This window comes from Corvus hawaiiensis, chromosome 26, assembly GCF_020740725.1.
Source record: "Corvus hawaiiensis isolate bCorHaw1 chromosome 26, bCorHaw1.pri.cur, whole genome shotgun sequence".
NCBI classification, from domain to species: Eukaryota; Metazoa; Chordata; class Aves; order Passeriformes; family Corvidae; genus Corvus; species Corvus hawaiiensis.
Genome location: NC_063238.1, coordinates 26,148,196 through 26,172,715, shown reverse-complemented (window position 1 = coordinate 26,172,715; position 24,520 = coordinate 26,148,196). Strand labels below are relative to the sequence as shown.

Below are 24,520 nucleotides of genomic sequence, written 5' to 3'. Positions count from 1 at the left end.
GCCTGCACTCTCTGTTCCAGAAAATATTTTTAGTTAAAGAACAGTGAAGAGCAATGTGCAGAAATTCTGGACCTACCTGTGATCTAGCTCAAAGTCTCCCAGGTGTATACACAAGGAGTTCAACTTTTTCAGATTTGTCATCTTCCAGCTGCTGCTTCTTCTGCGCTGTGCCTCTCCACAGCCTGCAGAATGCCCTATTTCATATTGCTGCCACGACTTTGTACCCCCCACCTGGCTTCCAGTGCTGGCACATTTTGGAAATAAAAGCCAGGAGAGGCAGTAGACTCTGAAAACAGGATAATATGCAAACTGCAGTGTCCAGCAGAGATGTAGTATAAAATTTTTTTTGACAAAGACTACTGGAGAAAAATCAATATAGTACTCAGTTTTGAGGGTATTTTAGTTCCCTAAGCACTACCACCCAAAAAATACAATTACCAAGAAGTCTCAGTAATAGCAAACGCTACTCCTGAAATCATGGTTAAAAATTGAGTATGCTCTGGGCTTGAAAAACAAAACTGACACCAAAAAAAAAAAAAAAAAAAAAAAGAAAAGAAGAAGTACTTTTCAAAACAATCCAGGCATTTACTCTGCACGTCAGTTGCAATCCACTACTAATACATCAGAGCAGTCCTTCTCTCTCTCCGGCACACAAGCCAAGCGCTGTCCAGGCCTCCTCACAGCACTAATCCAAAGGGCTCTGGCCCACCAAAACTCAAATACTAGTAAAAGATCAAAATCAGACCTCAGTACTGCTCATGAGGAACATTGCATATCCAACAGGACTATTTCACAGCCCTTTGTGGAACAGTAGTTCTGATTAGGAATATTAGAGAAACCAAAATATCTAGTTGCAGTTATGATTTTAGTGTCAGAAATTATTTCTTATCCCGGATTATTTGTATCATTATTCATCTGCTGAATTATTTCATATGTGACACATTTAAATACGCTGTCTTAGCAAATAAAAAGAACTAGAAAATTTAAAAAAACCCCACATCCTTTTAAGTTCCCGTCTTCCTTTTATAATTTATCTGACAAACTCTTGGTTGAGCATCTCTGCATATTTTCATAAAGTCCATTGCATAGTCTATTACAAGCTCTGTGAAGTACTTCACTCTCATTTCCTAGCCTACTGTTATAAAAGCAAAAGGAGAAAAATGCCACAATCCTCACATGCAATTAACAAGATAAACCCCTATCAAGAACTTGCAGGTTGATCTGATTCTCTAAATACTGCTTTAACATAAATCCAGAATCCCTTCCCCTGAACTTCCAGAGGAAAAAAGAAAATCAGTATCTCAGTGGAACAAACAGGATGGGAAGTTTTAAGAGGTTGTTTTGTTTCTGGAATTTGTTTTAATTGAAAACTTGGTTTATCAGAGTAAAGCAGGCATTAACCTTGGTGGGATGGCTACTGTGGCTCCATAGGAGCCCCTCCCCACCAGAGTCAGCTATTGAAGCTGTCTGTGAGAGGCTCTCAAAAACTCTGTGCCATTCCTACTGGGAGTACAACTAAAAATACCAGCCCAAATTAGCAGTGTGCAAAGACAGTTATTAAGCACTTTAACATCTTCCTGACAGAACATATGCAGAGCTTCTACTCAAATTTTATTACCACAAATAACAAGTTTTATTATTTTATTTTTATGTACCTGAACTGGGTATCTGTATTGAACCACAGAAGTTCAAACTCCTTTTAGGCTACTGGGAAAAACAAAAAAACAGGAAAACAACAGCAAAAGTACTAAAAGGAGCCTCTTCCAAGAAGAGTTCCTCTGTCTTTCATATATCCATGAAATAGCTACAAGTAACATATTTAGATGTAACCACTTTATCAGCATATGCAATTTCCTTTAGAAAAGGTGAGGTTTTGAGACACTAAGCTCTGCTGCACTGTTTTCAACTCCTCAAACCCTTTTTACCTTCCTATTACCAATAGGCACTATTGGAAACATAGACGATGTGTAGTCATGAAACTACTTATATTTCCTTCCACAGCCACAGCTGCTCCTGTATCACTGCTTGTTTTTAACTTCCAAAATCCAAGTCTGCATTTACAACATGATTTTAATAACAGGAGCCGGTGCAGGTACCTGATTCAGAATTGATCAGGACAGCTGATGGCTGATAATTTACAGTTATTAGTGACACTGTTTCACCTCACTAGTTAGTTGGTTTTGCTTTTTTCCCCCGAGCCCATTTGTGTCAAAGCAATGCTCACACAGGAATGAGGCAGCTTGGGATTTTGCTAATTCAGAAGATGCTGCTGTTTGGCTGGGGTAGGAGAAAGGAACAGCTATTCACAGTGCCTCTGACCATGGGGAGACAGTGGCAACAAAGCCAGCACTGTGACTGCGAACCTGCCACATATTTCATATCACTTTTGTGATATGAAATTACCTGACTGCTTTAACTGCCCTTTTATCTGGGTTTAGGAGGGTCAGTTCTACCTCCAACCCTACCTCTTCCCCTTCCACCTTCCATCAAATGGACACACTTCTAGATCTCTAGCTGTGACCCATATCCATACATATCCTTTTACTTCATTTCATTGTTTTAATGTCACTGTACATCTCCTTGCCTTCAGGTAATGCCAGTGTCATTTCAATGCCATTTTCAGTTTGACATTGGAGGCTGAGCTGTGGAGGTGGCTGAGCATCCTCACTCTCCTTTTTTAGTACAACCAACAGCTTCATGGATTCACAGTGGAGAAGTGAGCAGCAGCAAATGCCCCATATGCTAAACGCCACCTCCTCCAGCTGCTGCTCCTCTGCTGCCTGTCAGCAGCCAGCACTCAGAGGAAGACAACATGTTCATTTTAAAAAATCAAATACAAGTATCAAAAACTCCAGTTCCCCTTCAAATATAAAAGAATTCAACTCTTCACTGAATCACCTCAGAGGATCATCTGGTTCTACACATTTCAGGATAGAAGATGGTAACTGCTACACTATTTTGTGTCATTTTCTCCTTTTCTTATCCTTCAGATCTTCTAGCTGGCAGCTAACTCACATTCAAGAGAGATGGGAAGAGGAAGGGAGTAATCACCATGCTTGTTCTCTGCTCTTTATTTCAAAGTTTTGTGGAACACTGTCTCTTACAACACTCCTCCAGTGAAGCTCTGCAAGGCTCTGACAAATCACTTTGCTCACAGAGCCAAGGGGCTCCTGTACTAGCAATGCCTCCAGCTCCCAGCACTGGCTCCTTCTCCTCACCTTGCAGGGGCTGGCTCATCAAGGCAGAGTAAAAAGACCCTTTTGCTTCTGCAGAGGCAGCATGGCAGCTGCTGCTGCGATCCTGCAATGCGGGACGCGTGCCCCACATGGGCCACAAGGCTCCCAGCACAGCCTCTGCCATTGCAGCAGCAAATGCAGCACCAAAACTGCACATTCATGTGTGAAATATTGTACATAGGCATTTCAGCTAATCGATCTTGTACTGATTTAGTTACAAATTTTCAGGCATAAGGGATTCTAAATCCAGACTCTCTCAGTGCAGGTACCAGTGCTAAAGGCTTTGCTTTAGCTGTCGTAGAAACACTCATCAGGATGTTGTGGTACTGCTCGAGATTTTGGCATTCAAACAGAAAGGATGGAATGCTTGCTGTACTTAGCAGTCCATCAATAAGCTTCAATCTAATTTAAAGTGACATTTTTACAGTTCTTTCAGAAAAATAAAAATTAGAGGGTCAGCTTCTTTAATAAAATATGACAGGGGTTTTTAATACGACAATTTTATTTTTAATATTCTTATAAGAAATAATTAGAAATTTAATTAACAATTTATGATCAGACTCACTGATGAAGCCATTACTACCCATGTATAAAACAGACTAAAAAAACCCCTAAGGCTAAAACAGTCCCTAAAACTAAACTCACATTAAGGCAAAAGTCCTACAGACAAGATTCTCAACTTGAGTTGAAGTTATCCTTCTTTTAACAGGGTAGCATTGACTTCCACACACACTTCTGGCCTTATACTTCAGAGTATGAATGTTAGATCTCTTACACTGTAACCTTCCTTGTGAGCATCTTCTACCCTCTGGTTAAAAAGGAACCACTATAGTTAAAAATACTTCAAAGTTTCTGACTTCATTCTGAAGTTCTGTCTTTACCTAGCAGTGAGAGCTGTCTCTCATTTATCGTGTGTAAAAATCAGGATCTAAATAAATAAACCTTCTTATCTGAGGAAAACATCACAACAGCAGCAAAACAATGGCTGTACAACAATAATGACTCAAGTGACAATTTAACAAAATACTATTAAGTTTTCACTCAGTTACCAGCTTGCAGTAGTCTGGAATGGCTGCTTAGGCCCAACAAAGTCCTTCTACCCAGAAGAGTAAAGTTACAGAGACTGATAGAAAATATCTTTTTCCAGATTATAATTGCCCCCAGGCTTTCATATCTGAACTTCTTTCTAAAAGGAATATCAACCAAACAGCAAATCTCACTGGAGAAGAAAAAAAGAAAGACAATTATTTCTCTGATATTCTGAATGAGAGAGAAGCTTCAACAGAGACAGAAACAATTCACTGATGCTTGTATATCATTTTGAAAAAGTAAAGCTCATGCTTTGATCACAAGAATTACACCACTCACTCAAAAACTTGCCTGCAGTTAGGAGCTTAAAATGTAATTTTTAATAACTGAAATGCACAAAAGTGAGCTTAAGACTCTCAAGGCAAAGGGGAATAAATCAATAAAGATATCAACAGCCACCCCTCCTTACCCTCCGTTGCTGTTACCACCAATCCACCCTAGATGGATTACTGAGATATCCTCCTGCATGGCCTTGTTAGCACAAGGAAGGGTGTTACAAGGGTAGCTCAGCCCCCATTTGGCTGTGGGTAGCGGATTTCAAGCATGGGTGGTCATGATCATATGTGCAATGTCATGAGACCTCCACTAGCACAATTTCCACCCCCACACAAAATCTGTCCCAGGCACAACAAACATAGGGGATTCTAATGGAAAGTAGGGAGAGCTCTCCTTTCACTACAGGAAAATGTCTGAGGCCCGGCATGGACTACTGTATGTGCCTCATCAATTTCCACTCAAAACCAAATTACTTCATCTCTTGATTGATTATCACAGTGGCAGGAATACATCACAAGGTACAACAAGAAAAGTTGGAGTGATCCTTGACTCCCCATAGGGTACCTTCAGGAAAACTGGCCACAGAATCTACAGATATGCATCAGAAGGGATTGGGTTCTGGATTTATTAGTCTATTTTAGCTTTCTGTGCTTTTCAACTTCTGTGGAGATGGGGAACACCAATAAATTATGACTCAGTAAATAAGCCAGCAACTTGTAATGTGGAACCACTGAAATTCTGGGGTTCTGCATAGATGCCCCATTTCTTTCCCTAGGTGAGCAATCATTTATCCTGAGTGCAGGAATACCAACACTGGAAAAGGCATTAGGTGCCAATTTCTTTCGAATACAAGATCATTTAAAGTTCAGATCTAGTACTAGTCCTGAGAAATATGTTAGGATCAGTTACCTACCTCTTTTTTTTTTTTTTTTTTTTTTTTTTTATAGCTTTAGGCCCATAAAGCCTCTGGTTTACCACAGGCTAGGAAGATGACCACGACCATTTTCTTCCATATGGGTATTTTAACCTGGCAGGGACACTCAATAGGCAATGACACTATAAAATTATACAAAATTATTTTCATGCCAGTCTCCTTTGGAAGGAAATACTATGTTTCTATGAAGAAACATGAAAGATAGCCACTTACAAAACAATTTCAAATACCAACTGTCAATCTGCTTGCAAAACCAAACTAGCCACACTTGTTTAATCTCAGATTATGGACCCTGCTGCCTGCAACTCCAAGTGTTTGATATACCCTTTCAAAGTTTGCTTTGTATTTTGTGGTTTGGCTCAGACATATCAGTCTGCACTGTACCATGCCTGACACCTTCCAAGGGAAAATAGTATATTAGTAACATTTCCCCTCCTCCATTGATTAAAAAACTGCGGTGGTTTGAACCTTCATGGTCTGTGTGATGATGTTGACTGTTCCCCAGAACATTTCTTGCAATGCCACCAGTATTTGAGGACATAATTGCCAACTGTAAATAGAAACTATATCATTTTGGGAAGTGGAGATGGAGCTGAGGACACTAACCATGTTGATTTTTGTTGTGTTTTTCTGTGTCTTTATATCTCTGCAAATCCCTGGTGTTTCTGATATTACTGTCTAACAGTGGATTTTTCCTGTTTTGCACTGAATTAAATGTCAGAAGATGATAGCTTAGTCTTTGTTGTTGCCATTTGGTAATTTACCTGCATTAAATAGGGAACAGAATCTGATTGCAGAATCTTTTTGCACTAGCTCTGTGTTATCTTAACATCTTTTTCTGCTGTTTTACTAGGTTGAAGATCAAAAGTGTAAATGGTAAACCTAAATAAAGCTTGTAGTTCAGCATCAACCACTTAAACTATGATTCAGCAACTTTGCAAAGATGACAGGTGAAACTTATATAAGAATCACAATATTGGAAAACATGATTAACTGCTTAGATTTAAGGGGTTTTGATAAGATTATCTCAGGGAAATATGAATAAACAGTCCAGCACGTTATGCAGAATCACAGAATCATTTAGGTTGGAAAAGACATTTCAGATCATCAAGTCCAAGCATTACCCGCTATATAATATACTGTTCCCACCAATGTAAACTAATTTCTGCCTATTTTCTTGTACAAGACCAACTTTTTTATCCTGTGCTGCCACCTCTTCTGTTTATTTTGGCCTTTGGTGCATAAACCATCAATAGAGTTGGTTCAGCCTCCCTGTTCACTTCAAGACTAAATATCTCAGTTCTGCTCTTCTATTCTTTTTAGCCCCTAAATCCATTTACACTGTATTTCCAGATACCCTTTAGGAATATTTTCATACAGGCTAGGAGAGCCACAGCACCTTAAAAGAGGAGTTATGTTGCCCCTGGTGGTTGTTTTAACCACCATCTCCTCACCTTGTTCACAGGGGATGCAGACTGTTCTGGAGGACTCTCATGGGGCTCCAGGTCAGTGAATATGCTGGTGGGGGAACATGGTCTAAGATCAGCCCTAGGGGTAGGAAACAACCTATATCAATTCACCTTTAAAAGAATTTAATAAAAATCACCATAAATTGGCAAAGAAAACATATGCATTTCAGCATTGTTGACTACCCTAACAGTTTATTTGAGCTGTACTAGATCTTGACTAGCTCTGAGAATTAGGCCCAATGCATAAGCAAAGCAAATTTTTAATACCTATAGGAAACCACAAGTGCCAAATGCTAATGTCTGCAAGAAAACAGAAGATCAATGGCTAAAAATGTAAATGGTTGCTAGTAAGCCACATGCCTTAAGACTTTATCAAGGCACTGTCAAATCAGAGAAAATCACGTTTGCATGAAGTTGTCACCCGTCACCTTAGATATTCATTTTTATTTATTGGAGCTTCATCTCTTGTGCAATGAGTGACTCAGGCTGCTCCAGGATCCAGCATCTTTCACAGTAATGGGTTCACTAAAGCTGTAGCACTGCTCTTGGCTTCTGCTTAGCAGTTGGCCTGAGGTTACAAACCGTACTGTTTATTGAGCCTCATTAAAACCACTGTCATGTGGAATCAGCTTAGCTTGGCTTTAAGAACATGTAGAATTGCCTAAACATGCAATTCCTTTTGAAGTCAGAATGCTAAGTTTGTACCATATTCCAGTGATTCTAATAATTATTCTAATCCTGTTCCATGAGCAATAAATGGTCACATGTGTTTTTTGCTTTAAAACCTGACTCTGCAAAGGTAGTAATTATACTAAAATAATTTGAAGTCGGCTCGCAATTAATGTTGCAACACAATATTTGTCTAAGTAACAAAACTCAAATCCTAATCATGCAGGAGTTGCAAATGAATAGTATGTGTCCAATACTTTTGGCAAGAAACCAAGGAAGTATTTTAAATTTCATATTTAATGTTCAGTTTATCTAAGCTGGCCCGGAATATTTATTGAACTGTTATCTCACATACTGTAAAGCGGCGACGAAGTGGGCTCTGCATGAGTGCTATTAAATATCCTCAATGTGCCATTACAACTGGCAGTGCTTTTGTAAAACAAGACCTTAGCAGCTTATGATATATTGTACAGTAATTGATATAACAAGCCTGCGATATATTATCATAGTGTTCCTGCTCCAGAAGTGGGGCTGGCTTCTTTGAGATACTGAGGAGAAAAAAACCTTCCCCTAATATGTTTGTACATTCCCTTAGAACTATTTTATTGGTCCATCCAGAAAGGAAGTGTTAGAAAATAAGTATGACAGAAAGGGGTATTTAAGCAATCATTATAAAGATGGAACACAGCTAACAGTTTTAAAGTGTCAGAGAGACAGGTTTAATAAACCTTTCTAAGCCTTTTTGCTACCATAAATTGTGATAAAAAACAAAACAGAAAGAATGAAGTCAAGCTACAATAAGGAGATAATTCCAAGCACTAACATCAATTAACAAAGAAATCATCCAGGCATTGAACTTGCTTCTGCTAACATCAGCAGAAAAATTCTTGGCAATTTTGTAAGATGACATCCAATGCAGGAAAATTAAAAGTTCCATTATCAAACTAGATGCTGCAGTAATTTCCTCTGGGAATGAGGCTCTTTTTTTCTGAAGTTATTCCTATTATAAACAATATTTAAATGAACTTTCACCAACACAGAGAATGGACTTCCTTCTCCTGTGTTACCCAAAACTATTCAGAGCTGGGACTTAGCATTAAGCTTATATAACTTATAGAGGAGGGTCTAATCTCATGGCCAGAAAGCCCACTGTTAACTCACTGGGTGATGCATGTGAAGGGAGAGTAGGGACAAGAAACGGGAATAAAGATATTTTTGGTATCCTTGGGGTATAGCCACTGGGAACTGTTACCATATTCTCAGGGACCAAAATTACCTCTGTAACTTGTAAATCCATCTTCTTCATATTCCCTCTTTGAATTCTCTTCACTTTGTCAGTTTTCATGTTCTTTCCTGCACCTTCCAGGGAATTACTCTACACTACTAAAGATACATGGAAAGAAGACTACTAAACATATATGTTCATCAGAAAAAAATCAGACATATGAATTTAATATTGAATATGGAATACTTGATTACTTCTACATTTTTATGTGACTATTTTAAGTCCAGACATAAAATGGGAGGAAGGCTGTGAAAACTCTCTGCTGGCTTGCTCACAGGGGAAGATGTAATGGTTTCTTTCTCCTTTTATTCTGAGTTACTTTTTTTTTTAACAAAGTGAATCAAAGACTTCATAGTGCATCAGGAATTAGCTCTTCCAATGTGACATTATCTTTAAATTTAATCCAGTATTTTTCTGACTGCTTAAATTTAGTGCCATTATGGCTCCTGGCTGTAAATCATACTCTGAAGTAATCATGCAACCATGAAATAACCAGATCAATTCAAGTATCCTTTCTCCAGATGAAAATCAGAACCTAGAGGAAGAAGTGAGTCCAGCATGGCTTATTGTCCTCCACTAACCCAGCAGGACAGAAAGAACTGTAAGAAAATAAATGCAAAACTCTTTGGCATCACATTTGATATAATGATATCAATCTTGTCCTTTCTCTTTTCCTGTTTGAAAAGTTATGCAAATTTCTTTTCATCTCTCTATCACTATGATCATTTCAAGTGAACAGTAATCTGATGGTCTGTTTTATAGCCTCTTGGGAATATTCTTAAAAGTCTAGGCTTTCTTTTTTTGTTACTATATCAAAAGTGGCTATTATTAAATTCTAAAAGAGAGTTTAAAAGTCAGTAATTTTAATGAAAGAAATCAAGGAAATCTGGAACAATCCCACTCCACCTCATGGTGACACGTAAAAGCAACATATTAAAAAGAATTGGCAAGTTTAAGAGCAAACAGATGATGGAGATGGCTATGCAGGAAGCAGTAATAAAACAACACTTCAGCACTGAACACCTCAACTCTCATCAGCACAATGAAGCAAAAATTTGTTTAACAACAAAACAAAAATAATCAGGAAAAAAACCAAAAACTCTTCTATTAGATGAAGTAGTTCTATGCTGAAATAAAAAGGCACACCCTCTTTATGACCCAAGAAAAACTGAAACAAAACTAAAGGGGCAAAAATAGCAATACATGCTTCATCTTGTGAGTAAATTTTTAATCAGTTGTACTTAAACACCTCACACTGAAGAATGAATTATTTTGTTTTGGTTGTGGTCCATTATTACGGCAGATGAAAGGCAGATGATGTGACTCATTAGACCTTCATCTAACAAGCTTTTCCTTCACTGCAGAAATGGGAAGTAGATGGAGTGGTGGGCTGTAACTATGATGTCTGCAGTCTCCTTTTTGCTTGGCCATGACTTCAGAAGTAACCTTGGCAGATCACAGTGTTTTTAGAATGGTGTATCACTTCTGGCCACTTTTTTCTAGCATGAGTTGTGTGATTTAGCCCATCTCAGAACAAGAACTAAACCACCACAAAAACCAGGGTAGAAAACCACTGTGAGAACAGGGGTCCTATTATTGACAAGCTTCTAGCACCCATGAGCAAAACCCAAGGACAGCTTCTTCCACACTGTTGTCAGTCAGAAGTTTCATTCCCTGAGCAATAAGGATTTTTCTGGTAATCCTCAGAAAAAACAACATACGGTCTTCACAAAATCCTAAGTGCTTCATTACCACTGAGTAATATGAAGGCCTTTTTTAATTCCCTGGAAGTTTTGTCTCTGTGACATCAGCTCCATAGGTTAATTAACTTTCTGTGTTAAAAAAATACATGTATTTTCGATAGAAATAAACAATCACCTTTTAAATTCTTTTAAATGTTTGGAGCCCTAAGTATGACTCAGAGCATAAAATGCACTAGAGCAAAGTGGATTTTGGCAGCCTTCCCTCTCTGCTTTTCTTCCCTGTATGCTTTTCTTCCTTTTCTGATCACCTTCTTCTTTCTGTGGTCCACTATTCAGTTTTTCTTTTTCTATTTTTGCTTCAATTTTATTTTTTAAACTCAAATAGTTAGAAAAAACCTAAAACTTATTACTATGATGTAAGACACCTGGAATGTTTTCCTCATATTTTAAAAATTGCAATTTCTGATATGCTATGTCTTTCCTTAATTAATAATCCTGAGTCTATTCATTTTTCTAGAGCCATCAAAATATTTATACATATGTAACTCCTCTGTTCCTAATTTTCATTCACTCTCCACTCCTTTCACCTTTCTGTCTCCTTTCTTTATTTATTCAGTCTTCTTCTCAGCCCTCATTTATTTACTGTAATGTGCACAGTGAGAAAAATAAAAAAGCAAGCAGAATACTTATAATGAACTAGTTGTGTTCAGAAAAGAATAATAATAGAAAATTTTATGGCCATTTCATGACAAACAGTTTAGATAGTAATCAGCATCTGCAGGTCTGTGTGGCACTCAGGTGCAAGATGCAGCTCTGGCTGAACAAAGCCCTCTTTGGCTGAAGAACCCCTGGGATGGACATGGATAACAGCAGTGTCCATTTTAAGTCCAGGATTCCCATGATAGCAAGCCATGCCATCCACATTACAGAAAACATCTGTCATTATTTTCACCTCATAGATCATGGTCTTTAAAAGCAAAAGACTGCACAAGCACAGTGAGAGACAGAAATCTGAGCCAGGCACTAGATTCAGAATGTTTACTAAATACCGAATTTAAAGGTGGATATTAGACAGCTTTCTCCCCTGTCTGCCAAACATTTAAAAAAATGCATTGGGTAAAACTACCCATCCTGAAGAGCACATTAGCTGTGAACACGTTGTAAATCCAAGTTTCTGCATGGCAGAAAGCTGCCCTTCCTACATTAATGAAAAAACTGAAGGACATTATTTTACTCTTGAACACACCAAGTAGTTTCTGTTGAAGCTGATGTACTACTCACAGTGGTAACTACTGCTCTTCATAATTACCAGCTGTGGTCATTGGGTACCTTAGATAGCACTCCACATTTGTGTAACACCCCATATATCTCATAATAAGTGCCATATTTTGTGGCTCTCTCCCACAGCCTGGGCTTTGGGCAGAACATTTACCTACCCTGTTCTTTGACACCTACTTGCAAAACAGAGCAGGTTGCTCTGTGGGAATCTGAGAGTGCATACCTATTGTACCTATGATTTTCAATTCCTGAATCCTACAGATCATCTTTCTGAAGCCAAATGTCATTTCTTCTTTACATCCACAGCATACTCACAGAGGACACCTCTCACCTCTTTGCTTTCCTATCTACTGAAGCAACTATTTCACTACCATTATGTGTAGAAAAAAGGGGCAAGGTGTTGGGTTTTTTAAAAGGCATACAAATACAGCTGTATATTCTAGGAGGAAAGAAAACAGAAACACTGCACCGCACAACTATTAGAATACACATAATTTTTAAAAGTTCCCAAATATCTGACAGTAGGAATGAGATTTTTACCTACATATTGCAACTTATTTTTCTTACATTGCCATATCACTGCTTTCACTAAAATGCAATGTTTTAAATTAAAAGGCCTCAGCTTCTCCTCTTCCTTGGGAGACATATACAGAGATTCCACTTGGAAGGGAAGAGTAGTGCCTGAAACCAAGTGGCAGCAGACCCATTTCTGACCTTACTTTAGCTGAGAGGACCCACCAGGCTCAATGGGTTGCACCTCCCGTACAGTGGCATGAGGGTACAGAGATCGCTCACAAGGAGGGGAAAAATGATACTGCAAATATATGCCTGAACTTGCTGGAATTTTGTGAGGCTGTAATATTGCTAGAAGCCACAGGCCATCTGCCTTTACATACATAAATCTGAGAGATTTTCATGAAGAAGGTACAGCATACAATTAAACTGTTTTTCAGGCATTACAAGGAAAGCCATTTGATCTCGTCACAACACTAAAGCCTCAAAACATGAGTTCACCTGGCAATTCTGGGCCGACTGCCTCCAGCTAATGATAAAAGCAGGAAGGACCATCTGAGAAATCCTTAGTAAAAACACTAACTGACAATGTGTTATTTCCACTGGTCAAGGTCAATTTTTTCCTTATGAAACACATACAAGACAGCCAAAAGGACAATTTACTTAAATCAATAAGTTGTAATACCTGCAGTGATTTAGTGCAGTAGTAGAACATGCACATTTGAGAGAAGAGTATCTCCTCATCTAGGTTACAAAGCTCTTTAAAATAGAGCCAGAGCAGCATTCAGTTCCCTTTGGTTGCAGTGAATAGTTTGAAGGTTGAAATTACATTCTCTGTTGATCACTGGAAGACAGGGATAGGGACAGACTATTGAAAAATTTCAGTGTCCTTTTGGCTGCCTTCCAGTCCCATCTCCAAGTGGCTGCTATTCTGTTTAATGTAACTGGAGTCTACCCTTAGGATGAATATCTTTCTTCCTGACAGTTTTGTTCTTTTTCAAGGCAGGGGAACAGCCACAGACCAACAAAGACTGCCTCTCTCGAAGCCTCAGCCGAAGGGCTCAGGAATGGAACAAACATGGCCAAAATGCTGCTGCATGACTATCTTGCAAACGAATTTCTCTACAATTTCACTGAAAATGCAGAGAATATAACAGCTGAGGATAATCCCAGGAACAGAAATGCTTTTCAGTTGAAAAGATTTTAAAACAGCAATGGGTTTTGAGGAAAATCTGTTCCATAGCTGCAATACATGGTGACCAGTCAGCAAAAGATACAGCCTTGATAAAAGATTATAAGCTACAACTGATTCTTGTAGTAACAATGTAAGCATTTTTAATACAGACACAGGCTAAACAGGCTGGTTGCATATAAGAGCTTCAGACCTTTAATCAGGGATTCCAGAACAAAACCCCACCTGCTTAAAAAGTCTTCAAAATCTTCACCCATAAAAGTTTATATAAATTCTCTAAGTGGATAGCCCTGGGTTAATTGCTAACGCAATTATACCCTGTTTGTACTGATCAGATATTAAAGTTGTGGCAGCACACAGGTTCAACTCACACACATCAGTCTGTGCCTAACCTACAGTGCCCTTGGGGCACACGCTACACTTACAAGGCCAGATTCCACTATGTGGTTGTTTTTCATGGCTACCGGATCCAAAATTAGCCAAGCCCCAAACTGACCAATTTCTGCAGGCAGAGTTACAAGCTTTCCTGGCCTTTAGGCTTCACCAATTACTGATGCTCCTCATGGACCTTCTTCCTGCTCTGCACTGCAGATATTTGTGCAGCACAGAGGCTCTGAGGCACACAATAAATTGGTACCTTCTGCCTGTTATATCTGCAAGAAGCAAAACACTAAGGAGTTTAGCAGACATTTATGCTCCCCAAAATAGCCAGGACTGATTCACATTTACCCTGACTCACATAAGTTATCACAATCACATTACTTTCAGCAAAAACATCAGTTAAAAGGAATTTGTGTCAGGGCCACAAGCAAAGAACTATTCCATTACAGCATGCCTGTGCTGGGAAGTTGTTAACATCTTCAGCAATTCCCTTAGGAAATGTCAACAGTGGCACCACAAAAAAGCAAGCATATTTGTTTGTCTAAATATTAAGAAGAGCCTGAAACAGTTTCTAAAATGTCAACAAGAAACCCACACTCAAAACCAGCATGATTTCTTTTTGTTGCAAACATAAACAGTTCTTATGTTAGTTTGGAAAGCAGTTGATGGGCAGTCAGCCTGGGTACCAGAGTGAAGCAGATATTCCTCTTCACAGTATGCAAGAAATATACTAATCATGCAAATAGAAAGCCTTCTGAGGGAAAGAAAAAAGATACTATGTCTCTTTGGGATAAGAAAAGTAAACATGTAAATATCATGCTTTTAGAAAAAGAGAGACGTCTAAGGGATGGCTTATATTTGGCAGCTGCTGTGTTACTGTTTTCTGTACACAGTGAAGGGTGAACTATCTTGCACTTAATGTATTGCTTATTTCTTTTACATACTGCATAACACAGTCACAAGACTGTAGTATTGACAACTGCACTAACAAAACTCACTTTCCAAATATACAACACTCTTAAGAAACCTTCTACATTTTATAATACACTAATCGTTATTAAATATTTTAGTGTTCATATTACATAATATATACATCATTGTTATTTCTCATTATCTTTACTGTGGGATAATTAGTAGTGCTGAACTCACTGGTTGAACTCTTCTTCTTATTGCAAATAGGCCCATATAAAATCAGCTGGAGATTTGTTCCCTCTGTCCTCTACACCTCAGAAACAGCATTCACCTGTGTACCAGAGAGCAAGTGGCTGCAGATCCCACATATTCCACCTGGAGGGGAGAGAAAGGCTGCAGTGTTCAAAAGCAGGTGTCAAGCACAACTAATATCCAGTACCAACAGGCCTGGGATTTACTGTTTCCATAGAATTTTAGTATGTAGGAAGTGGCTTTATGACATGGAAATAGAAGCCAAGCCACTGTCAGGTACTGTCCTTTATTCAAAGCTTGTTTATACCCTGCAAAATATCTGGAAGAGACAATCCCCTCCAACACTCTAGATAACCCCACATGGTTCTCCTTTTTCTAGCTAGCACGAGGCAAGCCCTTCTTGAGCTCCCCCTTCACTAAATCCTCTGTTAGCTACATCCAGCTCTCCACAGCCCGGTCTACCAGCCAATACCTATTTAGCCCTGTTTAAGCTAAAACTTCTCTACCATGTCTCAGCCTTCCTGGAAATGGCCAAGAGAGGACACAGGGCCTCCATCACAGGTTATATGATAAACTACTTTTGTCACTGGTTTTTCCACTTGAGAGTCTGGGAAACACAACATCATCTGATTAACTTAACATAAATAATTGACAAGCTACCTTCCAGTTCAATAGTTTGTTTGCTATTGCCTTTATAAATAAGGACAGAACTTTAATAGAGTATAAATGTGCAGTTGTGCTTCAAATATTTGAGTAACTTGCTATATAAAAATAAAGTCACCATTAACAATAAAATATAGTTATTCTGTCCCTATGAGTTTCCATGCTTATCACATCTCCAATGACTTACAGGTTCTTTTCTTTTTTCACTTTTCCTAACAAGCACAAGGATATTTTTCATTGCTGAACACTTGAGCTGGAAGCTGAAAGTCAGGTTAGATGCTTACTCATCAATTAGTAATTAGGATTTTGCAGGTCAAGTTCTGCCCCAGCATCAGCTGTCAAGTTACCTTTTACTGCAGCCATGTTAAACACAACCCCCCATCCACACCTTGTACTGACAATCACAAGTGTAACTACTTCCATCCATGGGGGTTGATGGTTACTGGACAGGAAGAGGACAGGCTGGGAACAGAACTGAGCTCAGCTCTTCACCTCAATGCATTCTAGTGAAAACAGTCAAGAAATCCACTGACTACGTTCACAGATTTAATGCCTTACCTTAAGCAGGAACAAAAGCCCACACCCATGACTTTTGTGAACAGCAGACATGAAACATAAAGACACAAAGGCAGTTCTATCTTTTTGTTTTGAAGAACTCCTCAATTTCACTTGGAATTAAAAGTATTAAGAAAAAAAAGTTATTCCAACTCAACAGGTAGCAATCACACAGCAATGAGTTCTCCAGCTGGTACTCACGTTCCTGATGAAATAGTGATTTGTGAGGAAAGAAGAGCTGAAACTCGGCATCCATATCAAGGGGATAGAAGGAACCTTCCCTCCCCTGCCACACACACAGATGCTTTATCTCTTCTGGATCATGCTGATAACATATGCTCCTGAGGCATTTTCTGTTACTATCACAGACAGTGCAGACATACTATGCCAGCCTTCTCAAGTATTCCTGATCTCCTACAAACACCACAGGGTTCCACACATTTAATCTGCTTTATATCTTCAAAAGGAAGATATTATTGGGGAATTTAAAGGCATGTACTTAATTCAAAGGAGGTTTATGAAAATTCTTGCTTATAAGGTGTTTTGAGGATGAGTTATCTAATAAGGAAGACCCATTAAACTGAGTAAGATGATTCTCAACATACATTGAATAGAGCAAGATGATTATTTTTTTCTTAGCTGTGTCCCTCAGATCTCCAAATCCCACTGGAAGAGAGGGAATATGCCCAGGAAAAAGCCTCTCTTGCTATTCCCGCCTGTGACCACAACATGACCTAAAGTTCTGCTGCAAAGACAGTCGGCATCTGAGACAACACGGTCCTGATGCAGAGCAGTCTTGTTTCCAGCTTACAATCTGTTTCTGCTGCTGAAGTAAATATATTTTGAATATAAATGAGTGAGTCTGGTCCCTAAAGATTACAGGGGGCAGGAAGAGAGCATAGAGCTTCCCACATTCTTGGCAATGTTCTGAGTCTATGCAACTCTTTATATTTCTCTTTGTGCAACCAAAAAAGGCCTGACAACAGGATTAGAGATATCTGTAAAGTCAAGCACATTTGCTTTTGCAGAACTAGGGGCAAAATGTGAAGTTATAAGAATATTGAAAAGACATCATTATTTGAAGTCAAGTCTCTATTTAACCAGATTTAATGTCACTATCACCCATATAACATGCTCCACTTTCTCTTTGGAAGGAGGTGCATTGATCCCACTGGATAAAGTCATTCTTTTTGAATTAGTAAGTATTCCTTTCAGGGCCCCAGGGAGAACCCTGAAACATAAGGAGGAAAGCAATTCTGTTCAAAGAAAGAACAGCACAAAAGATGCTCTCACTTTTTGAGAAGCTTTACTTAAAGCAGGACAGAAACCCAAAATGTCCAAGGAAGGGCTACCGAGTAACAGGAGGGATAGCAAAGGTAGGAGAGAGGCCTTTCATGTCAAGGGATGTCGTGATGCCTTTTATCTCGAGTACTGGAGATACTGGATCCAGCATTTAAATACATCAACTGGTGCTGTACACTGACAGCAGTGTAAATCACTGATTAGGTTAGGCACCACATAAAGCAAATATGAGAGACTATCAACAATGATACCTTTGCCAAAGAGTTTGTTCTTCACCTGCTATCATCAGAACATGTACTCAGGAACCTGTAGAGCAAATCCCTTTGACAGATAATACCAATGCACTTTACAAACCAGGGACTTTCTTTTTAATGGATAAGGAACACATCTACTGGAGCCCATCAACATCCTGCAACAGTACAACCTTCTGCCTCAAGTGTGATGGACAGGCAGCTACGTAAGTCTGTGCCAAAGTGTTTGGGCATACATATCTCTTTTTAAATATGACATTTTTATGGAGGTTTTCAGTTCACTTACTAGAGCTCAATTCAGTCCGTACGGCAACTGCATACCAAGTACCACTACATTTTGACCAGCAATTCATCCAGATCTGCAGATTTTTAGGGAACAGCCTGAGCATTAGATCTGTAGTTAACGAAGTTCTGGGCCAAAAAAGGCCCACTGTTAAGAGTAGGCTTGAGCAGATTCTTCACCAAGGTCATTGTATGTTTGGTATGCACTTAGTTATGCTTTTCTGTGTGATCTGCCAGTCTGGAAGCCAGTGGGTACCATTATCTTTATGACAGACTTGATTTAAATTAAGACCTATTGAGTCAATTTCCCAGCAATTCATGACATATTCAGTCAGCTTTACATCATCAATGTGTATGGAAGTAGGGAACACAAGGTTGTGGAGCTGCTGGCTGAAGACCCAGACAGCTATGTGCTGACAGCAGAAAGAGAGTAGGCTGCAACTGCTGCTCATTCTGGAGTTACTACACCATGAGTAGTCTTTGATGGTCAAACTTCTGCCATCTGTATTTCTGCTTATTGGACTCTGCCCATCTTGCTATATACCAAAGCTGGAATAAGTCTACTTCTGTTCAGTCCACCAGCTATTGTTTAGAAAAAACCAACCAACCAATCAAACAAACAGCACCACTTTGGCTAAGACTCTTATTTTGGCACATATAAACATGTTTTGTGACCTTTCCAAGACCCTGTTTCTATAGAATTTAAATATATTACTAATTCTAAATATGAGAAAATTGCACCTTCCAGTAAGTCAACCAAGACTGCTGAAGTGCATTACAGTGTGACTTCTGACTCCCAACATAACAAGAAGCGTAACATTTCCAGTATGTTGCAGGAATATTGGTTACACAGGCTAGTCTTTTCTTTCTGTTAGGCCTCAGACAAGACTGCTTGTTGTCCTGGAATGAGTACAAGGATAAAAGCGTAAAGGTTTAGGGTGCATTACAGCATATCCAAAATATAGCATTAATACTCTCAATTCACAAGTGTTCTTACATAAAATTGTTCAAAATTATGGCACACGGTTGTAGAATCAAAAGAGTTTAGGTTTGAGGGGACATTTAGCACTTACCTGCTCAAAAGTCTTGCTCAAAGCAAAGTCAGCTTTGAAGATAGATTTGACTCTGAAGTCAGGAAAAGAGAGAGCCTTGTCCAGTCAATTCTTGTGTGTCTCCAAGGAAGGACATGGCCAGTAGGTCAAGACAAGTCATTATTTCCCTCAGCTCAGCACTCATGAGACACCAAAGTACCAGGCCCAGCACTTTTGGCTCCCCAGTTCAAGACAGACATTGACAAACTGGAGCCAGAATAATTGGTTTCTCCATACTGAAGCAACAATTTTCCTCCAACACCAGTATCAGATAAAACCAGTACTAATTCTTGGCCAATCTCCTAGGGACTGTAGCCTTTTTTTTCATTGGAAAATATTGCTTCTTAAGGTTCTAAGGAATATTTTGGGGCCAGAGATTCATCTGCCATTTCTGATAGTCTGGTTGTGTCATTTCAAATTTTTTTTTTTCTATTAAGTTTACATTCCAAACAGAGACACTGTACTTTAACATGATGCTTCCAAACAAGAACAACTCTTTCCTTTCATACGACTTTCACTCCCAAATGCTGACCAAATTTGTATATTTAGAGGTTCCTAGATTCAGTTTTCAAGCACATGAATTCTTTTGAAAAAATCCCGCAGCAAGAAGACATGCAATTTGTTTCAATGTCACAGCCCCCTTTTAAATATCAGAGAACTCTTACCATGAATAACTTGTACATATCTCAGGGAGATTTTCATAGACATTACAGGAAACAAATCAGCCTTAAGCAATGTCGTTGTGAAACATACTGCATATCACATTTTTATTAATTTCTGTACAGCTTCAAATGTCTGCTTCATGGCATATGTAATATATGTGCAACAGTACCTGCTTCTTTCTCAACACACTAACACTCACTCACGGAATTGAACAGCTACGTGTATAAATAAACATCAGTTATTACAGTTACCAGAGAGTCAACACAAAATACGTTTTCATTTGGAATGTTTTTTAACACCCACTGTGTACAGAAAAATAATATTGCATCACTAAAAATATCTACAAATAGACAATGACGGGGCAGTGAGAGCGCCCCCACGTGTGTCAGGATGGCCGAGCGGTCTAAGGCGCTGCGTTCAGGTCGCAGTCTCCCCTGGAGGCGTGGGTTCGAATCCCACTTCTGACATTTGTGTTTTGGGGCTGCGGCTGAGGATTTTGGCTTTGTGTACTTCGGGATAAAAAGAGGCTGAGGAAAAACATCATCGCACTCCACTGCTTCCTGAGGAGGGAAAGGGGAGGTGTTGATCTCATCCTCCAGGTGTCCGCTGACAGGAGGTGCAGGAATAGTTCGAAGCTGTGTCAGGAGAGGTGCGGCAGAACACTAGGAATCCCTGCTTTACTGAGAGGGTGATCAAAAACTGCAATAGGCTTCCCAGAGAGGTGAGGAGTGCCCCAAACCTGTCACTGATTTAGAGGCTTTTGGACTACGCGCTTAAAAACTTACTTTAACATTTTGTCAGCCCTGAATTTGTCAGGCAGTTGATGATCACTGCAGGTCCCTGACAAATGAACTTTCTATTCTATCCTAAAATTAAAAAATGGTGTCTTAAAACAAAATGGAAGATCTAATTGTTTCGGCCTAAAGCAGACAGCAATTCACAGTGCAACCCCCAAAATCTGGTGGGATTTCGCTTGCTCCCCAGTGTGGATACAAAAATGCTGCTAGCAAGGATTTTCTTGCTATTTTCTAAGTCTGTGAGAGACTTTTCTCTCTCACAGAAGAGGTAGCAGAGTTATGTAAAAACCAAACACCTGCAGCCTTGAAAAGTCTTGTTTATAGCATAGTAGAAAAATATTTTGACAATGGATGTTTTAGGATTTTAGTCAATCACCCCAAGGGGTGGCTGGTCCTTTGTCCAATTAGACTATGAAGAAAAAAGTCTATAAAAGAGTTTGTAAAATAAATCAATCAATCTTGCTGCACAATTCCCGCCTGCTGGATCTTCTCTCCTCCTCCTCCCTATGGCTGCGGGACATGGTGATATACCCTAGGGCATTCTTTCTTTTTATTATTTTTTTTTAATACCCCAGCACCACGCCTGCACTAGCCCTCCACCTTCCTTCCCTGCACTAGCTCTGATGCTGGATGCCAGGCCAGGCACCTCACTGGCGCAGTGAGAAACGTTACTGCCCCAAGATGGGCTTCTGCAGCTCTAGGGAGTGGCACCCACCTACCAGGCAATCACCCACAGGGTTCTGGCACTTGCTTAAGTGGCAGGAGAAGGGGAGTGAGCACGAGAGGGAGAAAGCAAAACCTCCCTCTCTCCCTCTTTTGCCAGAGGTGAGTTATTCTGCCTCCAGATGTTTTCTAAAACTACAGCTTCCAACTCAATGCTAGATGCTTTTTTCTTACTTTTAACTTGGTCTCCAGAATACTCTGGATATTGCTTTGTGTTCTTGATTTGTTAAAATTTAAAAACCTCTCAAAAGCAGATACGAATTGGTAAACTAATTAAATTTTCATGTTATGTATTTAGAGTTAAATACATATTAAGTGAAATTCTAGAATACAAAGTATTTCTGAGAAGCAAGATCACAAGCAACAGTCACAAGAACATTCTTCCCATGAATGAAGTAGAAGACTAGAAATTTTAGTTAATTTTAAATATCCAGCACTGCAAACACTCAGCATACATATGATAATGACCTCTGTAAACACATAACACTAGATCATTATAAATGAGCAGCTAAAATAGGTGAATCAATGAATTATTCCAGGGGAAGGAACAAACTGAGGTAGTGTTTTAATTATGTGATACTAACACAAACTCTGACAAAGGTAACTAATTCCTTCCACCTGCAAACACTACTAAACAGTCCTTGAGTAGAGTGCTTACCTGCACAAAATACTTCTCTACCACACCTAGTGTACAGAAGATATATATCTGCTTTTCTCCAGGACTTAACCTATGGGGGGGTGTTAACCCATACATTCTTACTCGGCAAGCAGCACTACAGGCTGTCAACATACACAGGGATTCTTTCATCTCCTGAACTGTTAAAGTGTTTAATTCCACATTCCTGACAGCAATTCTACCAGTACTGGAATTCTGAAAGCAGCACATTTGCCTGCTTTGAACACACAGCAAGTCCAGCATGTCTGGATCTGCCAAACAACAAAATCAGTAAGAAGCCACCTAAAGCAGTAACCCTGAACTCTGGAGTTGCAGGATGCAGAGCTGGCTGGTTGTCCTGTGGGATCCATTTTGGATGAACCCTGAAATCAACATCATCAAGTCCCACCAACAAAATTTACAGTAGTAGTATATTATCTACCTTATAGAGGCATCAAATCAATATTAATAGTAGTAATTTGATCTAAACTAAGAGTGTAGACGCTTCCCAAAGTTTGAAGGAAAAAATATAACTGAGGTAGAGATATACATAGATATACATATAAACCATTAAATAATTATATGTGACAAGATAACCAGCAACTTTGAGGTCTTGAACCTCCTTAGCTTCATTTCAATTATAACATGAATATTGAGATCATATAATTTAGAACAGATGTATCTATAGTATGAGATGGTTTAAGTATCCTAGAAAACTACTAATGAGAAGATTACTAAATAATTATGCATTCAAATACCTATTCAGGACTGCAGCTTTTTTCTACAATCCCTTCCTGATCCTACTTTAATTCCCACTGAGAGGCCTGCATGGAGGGCAGAGAGAGAGAGAGAACTACACAGAGCTTCAGCCACCATTCAGGATAAGAAAAGCCCCAACTCCAGTGGCAGTTCACAAGTTGCTTCAGTGGTCCTAGGATTCATCCCATGATGCAGGTCATCTGTGAAACAGCAGCAACATTACAGATGCATAGAGCCACAGGATAAAAACTCTGCAGCCAAGAATTCTTCATAGCTTGTAGTTAACAGTATTTCCCTTCTCGTAACACATTGTAATGGGTAAATTATATATGCAAATAAGATTTAATTTGGATTTTCAATATAATCACAAAATAAAACATAATATTCTTCCAAGCCAACTCTTCCATAATTATAGACTGTAAGAATGAATAAAACTAAAGAGGGAGAGGGAGGGTTAAATCCTAGGCCATCATAAACAACAGAGACCATAGGACTTCATCAAGAAATCTTTGTGTAAAGTTCAATTCCTTGTTCTCAAGCAGATCATTTCTCCTGGATTAAAGGCCTGAATGGAACAAAATAATCTGTCAAATCCTTCATTAATGTTAGGTATGTAACAGCCACTTTTACAGATATGCACCAAATTGCAGCAAAACACACAGAAACTGACAGAACTGACAGAAACGAATTCTGTGGAGACAAGTCTCTTCCCATAAATTTGCTTTCAGAAACGTTCACAAGATGGACTGGACAGAATTTAGAGAGGCATTTGAGGGGAAGAAAAACAAGTACTTAAAAAAATCTGATTATCAGCATGTATGCTTGGTATTTCATAATCACATGCTGATATCTGCACTCTTTTATACACAAGCTGTTTAGTGAGGCTCAGAAACTCTTCACATGAATATGTTCAGCTCTGTGGGCAATTTAAAACTAAAAGAATCATATTGGCTACACAAGATCTTCAGACAAATAAATTTCATTATTAAAGGAAGCACATGATCAGCCTTTTCTGAGATTGAAACTGCATACATCTTAGCCATTGCTAGTCACAAGGATTGAGACCCAAACTCTCATCATTTGCATGTGCTGTGAATATTTCCTGTGAGAAAATGTCACAAGGTGAGAACTACAGAAAAACAAAGAGCTCAGAATTTTTTTCTCTCCATGGCATGGTGCAAGAGGCAGAGCTTGTGGTTAATAAGATTCAGAGAACGGCAAATTTTTTCTTTTTTCCTCTCTTTCTCTCTCTTTTTATTTTTTTTTAAGAAAGGGACTATACACATTTCAAACAAATATATTTCAGGGTGCCAATGCAAACAGGAGATAAAACAGAAAGCAAAAGGAAACAGAAAGCAAAACAGAAAGCTGTTGTGCTTTACCAAAGGCCAGTTTCCTTTAAGGAGGCCTCTATGAAATACAACCTTTAAATTAATAAGGAATAAGGATTCCCTTGCAGCTCCAGCCAGAGCTGTACACATGAGCAGAGCCCTTATTGACCAGAAGGGGAAAGAACAGAGGCAGAGCTCACACTCTGTGTGAAATCCTCTTGAAGGGGTTTCAGGGGAATAGATGATTTTGTGGGCAAAT

General features: G+C 39.0%; 1 protein-coding gene and 1 non-coding gene across 7 annotated transcripts in view; one reads left to right on the top strand and one right to left on the bottom strand.

Annotated features, from left to right (window-relative positions):
* Positions 1 to 24,520, bottom strand: part of OXR1 (oxidation resistance 1) — a 275,865-nt gene that overhangs the window by 196,137 nt on the left and 55,208 nt on the right. The window lies entirely within an intron of this gene.
* Positions 20,381 to 20,463, top strand: TRNAL-CAG. The gene has a single exon. It is a non-coding gene; the product is annotated as a tRNA-Leu (tRNA).